A 10,601-nucleotide genomic window follows, 5' to 3' on the forward strand; every position below is an offset into this window, starting at 1 on the left:
TCTGGCTAGTGGTTTGAGTACCTTTTCAGGTACTCATTGACCATTTGTATATCTTCTTTAGAAAACTGTCTATTCAGGTCTTTTGCTCACTTTTTAGTTGGGTTATTTGTTTTTATTTTTTTCTTGTTGTTGAGCTATAGCAGTACTTTCTATATTCTAGATATTTATCAGACATGTGATTTGCAAATACTTTCCTCATGCTGTAGGATATATTTTCACCCTATTGATAGTGGCCTTTAATGAGCAAAATTTTTAATTTTGATGCAGTCCAACACTTAACTACTTTTTCTTTTATTTCCTATTTTTTGGTGTCAGATCCAAGAAATCGCTGCCAAATCCAATGTTATGAAGATTTTCTCCTATGATTTCTTCCAAGAGTTTTATAATTTTTTGTTATTATAGTTAAATTTTTAAATTCATTTTGAGTTATTTTCTATATAATGTAAGGTAATAGTCCAACTTCATCCTTTTGTATGTATCTATCATTTTTCCCAGTATCATTTATTGAAAAGACTGGCCTTTCCTCATCAAATGGTCTTGCTACCCTCATTGAAAATTATTTGACCATATATGTTACAGTTTGTATCTGGGCTCTCTATTCTACCTGTATCTCTTTTTTTTTTTCACTATTTCTTATATACCCAGAACCTACATATACTGGTTCTATGTACTATGCAAGAGAGAAAATCAAGTGGAGGAGAAAAGATGGAACACCTTGAAAAGAGGCAAACTTAGTGAAGTTGTGAGAAGAGGGTGTTTTACTCCCAAAATAGGAATAATGGATACTTTATGGGCTAAAAACCAGTAGTGAAGGGACTCTTACTTAAGATGACTCTTTAAGAATCTACTGAGTTGCAAGTATCCAATCCTTATTTGATTGAAGAGTGGAATTTATTGCTCTTCCTATATTACTTTTTAATTCTCCTTCATAGACAATTATCTATCCAAAAATTATTGTCTTACTTTTTTCTACCATTTACTTGCTCTATGGTTCTGCTTTATAAGGCATCTTATACTGAATGATTATGAGTATTTCCAATGAAAACTAAATACACATGAAAGGAGCTGCACAAAAAAAATTTAAAATATCTTTATATGCCTTTATTCCTCTTTTCACCACCAAAATTTTCATTCACTATATAAGTTAAGCAGTTATAAATACAGAGATAATAAAAAGCAAATTTTAATTAGTCTAACACAGTTCATTTCACATAGAATCTTCAAGGTTATAATTTGAGGAGAAGAGTGAACCCTTCAGAGTTCCCTTTCATAGAGAAATTCTGACCCTGAGAGAATTCACTGAATGTCTACTCTGACCACTCAGACTGGGAACTGCATGCAGTCTGATCTACTGAAGCCAGCCGCTGTTAGGTTTCTGCTCAAGATCTTAATGATTATCCACAAAATTTTTCTTTCAATGTCCTAAGAATTTCCTACCTTAATAATCAGCACTTGTCAAACATTAACAATAAATTCATCCATGTCTACTTGTTCATAGGTACACATACTTATAACAGTTGTTAACCTTCAAGTCTTACTATGCGCTTTTCTTCGTTTCAGAAGAAATTCTCCAACATTTCCCATCCAAAGCCATTGCATTGTTCAAAGCCCACAGGTGGCTTGGCACTCACCACTCAGTGGAACTCTAGATTCTTCAGCTCACTTCCTTCCCTTGAATGCACTCTTGACCCAGCCCTAGGCAGAAAGCACCTCAAGGCAGGGATTGTGTTCATCTTTGGCACAATTTCATCCATTGTACTTGGCCCTAGATGTCTCTGCCCTTATATAAATATTAAATAATAACAAGACAATGACTGTTCTTTCCTCTGGAGGGAAGGGGATGTTTTCCAGTATTTACTTTCACCTTCCTCACTTTTCATTTAAACATTTTAACTGAAATCTTTATTTTTTAAAATAACTGGAAAACATGCATGTACAAATGAAACCTAATTTTCTGCACATTGTTATAGAACTTTAAAGAAAAATTCTAATTTTTATTACACTCTGGCAGATTATCATCAATGTTGTTTTGGATATTTAGAAAAAAAATACTGGGAAAAAATGGAAAAAAAAATACCCCACATTAAAAATGAAATGAAACTTGTTCTAACACAGTCCATGAGCACTCCATACATTCTCATAAGCCCTGCACATAAGCTGTTGCAAGTAGGGTAAACATAAAATTATGAGGTGTAGTGTTCGTTTTTTTAACTACCAAGAAAGGAAAACAGGTCCAAACTCAGGGAGGAAAATGTGAGCATTGTGAAATGCCATGTCTTCCTGCCCCTGGGAGATTTATTTATTGGAAATTATATTGCAAGGAAAAAGTCTAAATAAATTAAGTCCCTAGTTATTATGTCACATGTAACTGCGTTTTAGAATATAGCCACAATTTTGCAGTTATGTAAACTAAGCTGTCAAGCACTTGTTATTTTAAAGCTGGAACCAGGCAGCTCCCCTGACAGCCTTGTAGTCCCAGCTCCCAGCCTGATTCATGGCTGGCGCTGAGACACAGGAAGTTCGTGTCTGCTATAATCTAAACACCATGAAAATGGAACATAAGAAGCAGTGCAGAAAGGTAAAAATAGGCTAAACCTCATAACCCAGACAAGACCCATACAACACACTTGGAAGGAGAAGGGAAAAATTAAGCCTGTGAAGTACAGCATTAGCTTATTTACAATTAGGGATATCCAGGCTCAAACTATAGAGTTTGCAGGCCCCAGTGCAAAATGAAAATGAAGGACCCCTTATTCAAAAATGGTTAAGAATTTCAAGACAGGGACAGCAGAGCAGTAAACCAAGCATGAGGTCCTTCTACAGTGCTAGGCCCTGTTAACTGCATGGGTCACACACGCAGGAAGCTAGGCCTAGGGCTACCTTTTAAACAGCTGACTACTTAAGAAGCAGTGAGATGTTATTGCCTCAGAGAGACACAAAATCCCTCATCTGTATTTTTCTATAACAATATCATGCTTTTAGGGGCGCCTCGGTGGCTCAGTTGGTTAAGCAACTGCCTTCGGCTCAGGTCATGATCCCGGAGTCCTGGGATCAAGTCCCACATCAGGCTCCCGGCTCAGTGGGGAGCCTGCTTCTCCCTCTGACCCTCTCCCCTCTCATGCTGTTTCTCTGTCTCTCTCTCTTTCTCTCAAATAAATAAATAAATAAAATCTTTAAAAACAAAAGAAAAGAAAACAAAACAAAACAATATCATGCTTTTAAATTGTAAATACATAATGATATGCATTCTATACATTTTTAAGCTTTTTAAAAAATGTGTGGTTGTGTAGTGAATGCTTACAGTCAGTATAATTCTTTCCATATTTTCTGCTCAGACATATTAATCTGAATTTCACATCAATTCAACAAGAATATAATCTGAACTCATCGTTTAGGTGGGAATTAGACAGTATTCACTGCCCCAGGAATAGCCACTGGGAGAGAAAGGTTATTTAAGATACACTGTTATAAATCTGTTTGATTATTTGTTTGTTTAGGAGGAGGGAGTTTGACCATTCCTACCCTAAATAAAGCTAAGGTATGAGTTGTTTCCTACAACAAAAATATATTTAACTGCCCAAATGTCCCAATTAAGAAGAAATTATACTTTACTCTTATTATACTGTACATACAAAGAAAAGGAACAAAATTTTGTCCTCAAAAGCAAGAATTTACAAAAGTGAAAAAGCATGAGATTACAGGGGCAGCAGATCTGAGCAGCAAATATGATCCACAAAGCATCCACCTTTTTACAAAAAGGTGACTTTTTGGCAGGAGATCCTGAGCCACTGCACCCAGAGCTCAACTCTGAGCAGGGAGACCAGGCGCCCCTCAGGAAGCTCGTTGGAACAGTAACATTATCTGCCATAATTTGCCTGCACCAGAGGCCCTGTCAACAGGCAGTGGTAGGCCATTCTGTTTAAACTGAAGTAATTAAATCTCTCTGCTCTCATAAAAGTAAAATAAAATAAAAATACAACTGCTTGCTGCTGGTCAGTGGGATTACATTGAGTGGAGGTAAATTTTAATTTCACGGTGCAAGTGTTAAATTATTGCCTTCTAAACTGACTGCCAATTCTGCATGAAATCTCACCACATTTTAATAATTCGTCTTTTGTTTAGGATGGAAAGAAACTTAGAAATAGCACATGTGTTATGATTTGAAGGGAGATTTTATGTGCAATTAGGCTCCAGAGAACCGCAACAACATAATGACATTCAGGTTCCCTAATTGGACCAAGAGGAAACTATCATTTCTGAAATGTTTTGGGGGACTTAACCTTTGTCCAACTTTTCTAGAACACTTGGAATTATTTTCATGGTATCTGCTTATTTTCAAGATTTCAATTTAATTTTAAAACTGCACATTTTATAGATGTGCATCTCCACTAATATGTGAGATTGTTAATAATCAGTCTCTTTCATTACATTGTGAAACTGTTAAAACCATCACTTAGAAATGATTCTATGTGAGTTTTTAAAAAATTGTTTTTTAGCATAACTTTAACAGAACCCCACTCTGTGCCAAGACTCAGAGCCAAATAAATATCAATAGGTAAATTCTATCTGTACAACTCATCAGTATAAAGTTGAATATTCAGAAAAAAAGTTTGGAATATTAATAAAAGTCTCATAGGTTCTTACTGATAAGCATTGAAGCAGTCTTGAAATAGTCTCATATATATCTCATAATTCTTGCATATCTCCATCTAACTAGTAAAATCAAAATATTAGATAACTTTAAATGAAGAAAGTAGAAAAAACTGCTTTAGTTTGTTTTAATCAGTATTTTATATCTTGCAAGGCACTGCGCTGTGTTCAAATCAATGATTCAATACATCCCTTGTAGTTCAATTGATTTGCTGTCCTTAGACATTCTGCATAGCTATTAACGTAAAATGGAATTAAAATAGAATGCTGTGCAGTCAGACCTGAATAATCTATACATAGTTTATCCCATACCCTAGGGTATCTGAAAAGACTACTTAGGGAGTGAATCAGCCTGACATCCTCCATATACTATTGACTTGTTGAATTCCAAATTCTTTAATCTGAATAAAAACAGCATTTTCAAACTGCCTCACATTGGAGAGATCCAGCTACATCTGAATCAATAACTCCTTAGAGACAGAAGAATGCCTACTCACCGAATAGAACATAGTATACAAAGCAAAAGTGAAGATAATATATATGGCAAGAATTAAAAATCTAAATAACCAGAATTTAATTTATAGGATCTCTGTAACTGGAGTAAGAAGAAAATGTATTAAGTATTAGAAGTGTGGGTGATATGAGAAACCTGGTAAATCAGCTCAGAGTAAAATGTCCTCAGCCATATGTAACTTTATTCAACGGGATTTTAAATTCTCAAGCAAGGAATAATAACCTGTGCTTATTTCAAGTTTTCAAACTATTTCTTTTTTTTTTTTTTTAAGATTTTATTTATTTATTCATGAGACAGAGAGAGAGAGAGGCAGCGGGAGAAGCAGGCTCCCAAGGAGCAGAGAGCCCAATGTGGGACTCGATCCCAGGACCCTGGGATCATGACCTGAGCCGAAGGCAGACGCTTAACCATCTGAGCCACCCAGGCGCCCTCAAACTATTTCTTGACAGAGGCCATTTTTATATGTTTATTTTAATCATTTTCTTATTTACTATAAGATTTTTCTCTGAATTATCTTCATTGTTTTTTATTTCAGGAAATTCAAGGATGAAAGTTTAGAATGGTCATAATCCTAAATCTAGCTTAAATAAACTGAATTCCCTAGAGCAAATCACCTCCATTCTTCAGCTCCTCACAATAAAATAGGACCCACAGAACATAAATGCAAACATATATATATATATATATGTATGTATGTATTGGCATGTGTGTGTTTTTATCTACATATCTATATCTATATATCTGCATAGGCATATATACATATAGACATATATATTTATGTATTTATTGTGAATGTATATTCATTCAATGTCCACTAAGGCTACAAATTTAAAAATCATAGATCCAGAAGAAACTTTGAGAAGTCTTTGAACCCTATCTATAAATAAATCATTTTCTTGGGTCATTTCAAAAGAGATGGTGGACATTGGATAAATCTTAGTGATTATCAAAGCTGGATGATGTAGTTGGAGTTTAATTGTTCTATTCTCTCTACAAATGTGCATGTTTTATAATGTTTACAGTAAAATGTTAAATATAAGAAATGGCAGTTGTTATTATGGCTTTCTCTCTGTTTTGTTGTTTTGCTTCTGGTAATTGTTTCTCCTCATTCAAAGAATCACAATTTCCATTATGTATAGATAATCTCTGGCATAAAATTTAATCAAAATTTGGCAACTGATGTGTTGATATTATTATTTAGACTAACATCACCATTTCTGCAAAATATTTTGTTATTTTGGCATTCATGAAGTCACTCATCAATTATTTGAGAAGAATTACATGTTCCAATTCTTTGAGCATATTTTATCCAATTTAAAATGTCATTTAACTATAAGTCACACCATTATTTTCCATATCACTAGGAAAGAACTCTGCCAATTAAACTACTGAAAATGCTCTCTCATTCCTTTATATTTTATTTTGTTTTTTTACTTTTATTTTATTAAAAAATTCTAGGATTATGTAGACATCATGTTTATCATATAACACTCAAGCATACATAAAAAAGAAAATATAAACAAAATAAATTGGTGAAAGTATTCTTAAAAATTCTTTACTTCCTAGTCTGATTAGGAGGTGTTAAAGTCTACAACTTTGCACACAGTATCAACCTCCATATCATGAAGAGCACTGATGATGCAATATTTCTTGGGAGTACTCCATTCTTGTCTCCAAGAATTTTTTCCAAGTGCCGACACCTGTTCTGTAAATATGTATGTGTGTATCTATGTGTAAGTTCTACATATGCAGCATTATTTTTCCAGCTTTTTATATGTTGAAAATTATAAAGCCTACAGGAATGTTGAAAAATTATACAATGAATACCTGTAAACCCTGATATATTGTATATATTGCACAGCTGCTTTATCTTTCTCTCCCCATTTGGACTTTGACGGACCATCTGAAAATAAGTTATAGACATCATGACATGTCACTCAAATATTTTAGTGTGCATCTCCTATGAGAAGAACATTATCCAAAATAACCACAATATCATTATCTTATCAAAAAAATTTCACATTAAATCAGTAATACATTCAATCCATATTTAAGTTTCCCTGATTGTCCCAAGATGGTAGCTGTCTGTTCTCCTGATCCAAGGTTCAATCAAGTTGGTTATTACATCTCTAAGTTTCTTCTATTCTGGTATAGTTTCTCACAGTGTGCGTTTTGTATTTGTGTGTGTGTGTATCTGTATGTGGTTTGTATATGTCATTAACTTTGTTGGAAAGTCCAGGCTTGCCTTGTAGAATACCTCACATTATGGATTTGCCTGAAAATTTCCTCATGATTATACTCAGGTTAAACATTTTTGATAAAATGCTACATAGGTGATGTTATATATGTCTAATTACATCGCATCAGGAGGCAAATAGTGTAATTTTATTCCACTATTAGTATTGCTAAGCTTAATTACTTGGTTAATCAGGTGGCTACTACAATCTCATTATAAAGGTAATATTTCCCTTAAAAACTAGGAAGTATCTATTGAGAACTACTCCAAGACTTTGTCAATATTCCATTCCCTCAGCAATCTATTGCATAATAGTTTTAGTATTCATTAGTATCCTCTGTGTAAATCAATCATTATGTTAGAGGTAGAAACCATGCTTCAAGTTTTGACACAGGTAATTTCTTGATCTTATCCAAAAATATCACCAAAGGTATATATTCAACAATTAGGATTCACATAACTTCCAATAGTCTCTAATTATTATGAGGTTTTGATTGTTCTGTCAGTCATCAACAATGATAACCAAGTTTATACTTTCACAACTACCATATGAATTTGTCTGGTGAACAGAGATGGTACGATTGTCATAGGCAGGTCCCTCCCTTGCCTCAACACCAACCTTGGTTCTTAAGTTCAGCCAAGAAAGAATTAAGGGCCAAACTCTCAAGTAAGCAAGAGTTTAATAGCAATTTAAAAAAAAAAAAAGTATATTCTCAAGATGGGAGAGCAGGTGGCCCAGAGGTGGCAACTGTGCCAGAGGTCAGGGTCGTTTTGTTTTTTATACTTGCATGGGTTATGGGTCATAGCTACAGTGGTCTCTGACTGAGACCAATCATCTGAGGGACTCCTTCTATGGGTCAGGAGGGGAAGTTTTTGGGCCTATGTGGTCCTTCTTGAAACTGTCATGGCAGCCCTCCCCTGCAGGGATGGTGGGGGAATGGTCAAAACCTCAATGTAAATGAATTACAATGAAGTTATAGGTTACTGTAGGGCAGCAGTTTTAGGGAGGAACACATGAATATCCCCCCAGGGTCTTTCTGGGCTGTTTGGAACTTGGTTTCTGCCCTTTTTAATAGTCAGAAAGCATTTGTTCCCTACGTATATCTAGTTAACTGCCTACTCTATCAAGATATTACAGAGATGGTACAATGTGAAGAAAAAAGAAAAAGAATTCATCTCAGAATGAATGAAAGAGGGCAATTCTGATTTTCACCAAGTAGTACTACATGGTTTTTGTAAATACTTTTAGAAATGTCACAAAAGAAGAGATGAATTAGCAAATTAATAAATTAGATGAATGAGTGAATGAGTGTATGAGTGATGGAATGTGTTCTTAAATAAGTGCATGTGTGATATCAAAAGTCAAATATGTTGTTATGGAAATTCAATCATAAGAATGATTTGAAGATTTAAGTACATGTTATAGTGAAAGCTGCTCACAAAGACAATACCCAGACAGGGATTAGCATGCAAGAAGTTTATTAGGAAAAGCTTTTAGGATTAATAGCTGTGGGGGAAGGGAAGGATGCCACAGGAGATTAGCAGACCTGGGTAGCATTGCAGTCACAAACAAAGGCCTAGATAGAGGCCCCTGGGAGTGGGCATGACCTTAAGAAAGGTGGTCCTTGGGGCGCCTGGGTGGCTCAGTTGGTTGGGCGACTGCCTTCGGCTGGGGTCATGATCCTGGAGTCCCGGGATCGAGTCCCGCATCAGACTCCCTGCTCGGCGGGGAGTCTGCTTCTCCCTCTGATCCTCCCCCTCTCATGCTCTCTGTCTCCCATTCTCTCTCTCAGATAAATAAATAAAAAATCTTTAAAAAAAAAAAAGAGAAAGGTGGTCCTTCTTCTGTCAAAGGCAATTCCTAGAGAGATCTGATAGCTAAGGGAATGAGTGTTTTAGTTCTGAAGGAGGTCTGGGTGGCACATCACTACATCACTACAATATATTTGGATACTAACAGGTACAAGCATTTATGGGGTAGGTAGATTTGAGTTGCATATAAATATATGTAATAGGGATTTATATGTAATAGATTGCTTGAAGAAGATGATTTAACTTTGTAATTTTAAATACATTATTTCAAAAAATATAACATGTTAAATCATACTATATAAAATTAAACTCTTAAGTTTTTATCCGTAGTTTTGATACACATTATACATGATAATGTCATTTCTATTATGGGTAAATTAACATACTACACTGTTTAATATTATGGTGCATATACAGCAGAAAAAACTTTATACTTGTTTATTAGTTAATTTCTTTCAAGTTTGAACTCCTGATATCCTGGTTTGTCTGTTTATTTGTTTGAAGGATTTGTTAAATGAGATATTTCATTCAGGGTAAATTAATAATAGTTACTATGAAGCCTTATACTACATTAGAAGTTTTGTATAATTTTGGTGAGTATTCACTGATGTTCATCTACCTTGAGAAAACAAAAGTACAATTAAATTAAGCTCTAGATTTAGACAGTTTTCAGTTTTGTTGGGTCATCCTGAACACACTCATTTATTTAATAAATCTTTTCCCTAAATATACTATGGGCAGAGGTAGTAAATATATAATAAAGAACTAAGTTTAGAGAGATTGAGTTTGACAAATAAAGCAACAATTTAAAAAAGGTAGATTACTACCATGGCAATGGGTCTGTAGAAACACAGAAAGAAAGCATCAAAATCAATCAACCTGGCTGAATGAAAACTTCCCAAGGCGTTAACATCTTAATTGAATCTGAAAAGAGAGTAGGAGCCAGCTAGGCAAAGAGGGGATGTAGAGGTGCCTGGGTGGCACTGTTGGTTGAGTGCCTGACTCTTGGTTTCAGTGGGGAGTCATGATCTCAAGCCCCACGTCAGGGTCCACACTCAGCACAGAGTCTTCTTGAGACTCTCTCTCCCTCTCCCTCTACCCCTCCCCCTCTGTACTCTCTTTCTCTCTCAAATAAATAAATCTTGAAAGAGAGAGAGAGGAAAGAAAGAGAAAGAAAGAAAAAAGAAAGAAAGAAAGAAAGAAAGAAAGAAAGAAAGAAAGAAAGAAAGAAAGAAAGAAAGAAAGAAAGAAAGGAAGGAAGGAAGGAAGGAAGGAAGGAAGGAAGAAAGAAAGAAAGAAAGAAGAAAAAGAAGAAAGAAAAAGAAAGAGAAAGAAAGAAAAGAAGAAAGAAAGAAAGAAAGAAAGAAAGAAAGAAAGAAAGAAAGAAAG

Source organism: Neomonachus schauinslandi, chromosome 5 (assembly GCF_002201575.2).
Source record: "Neomonachus schauinslandi chromosome 5, ASM220157v2, whole genome shotgun sequence".
Taxonomy (NCBI): domain Eukaryota; kingdom Metazoa; phylum Chordata; class Mammalia; order Carnivora; family Phocidae; genus Neomonachus; species Neomonachus schauinslandi.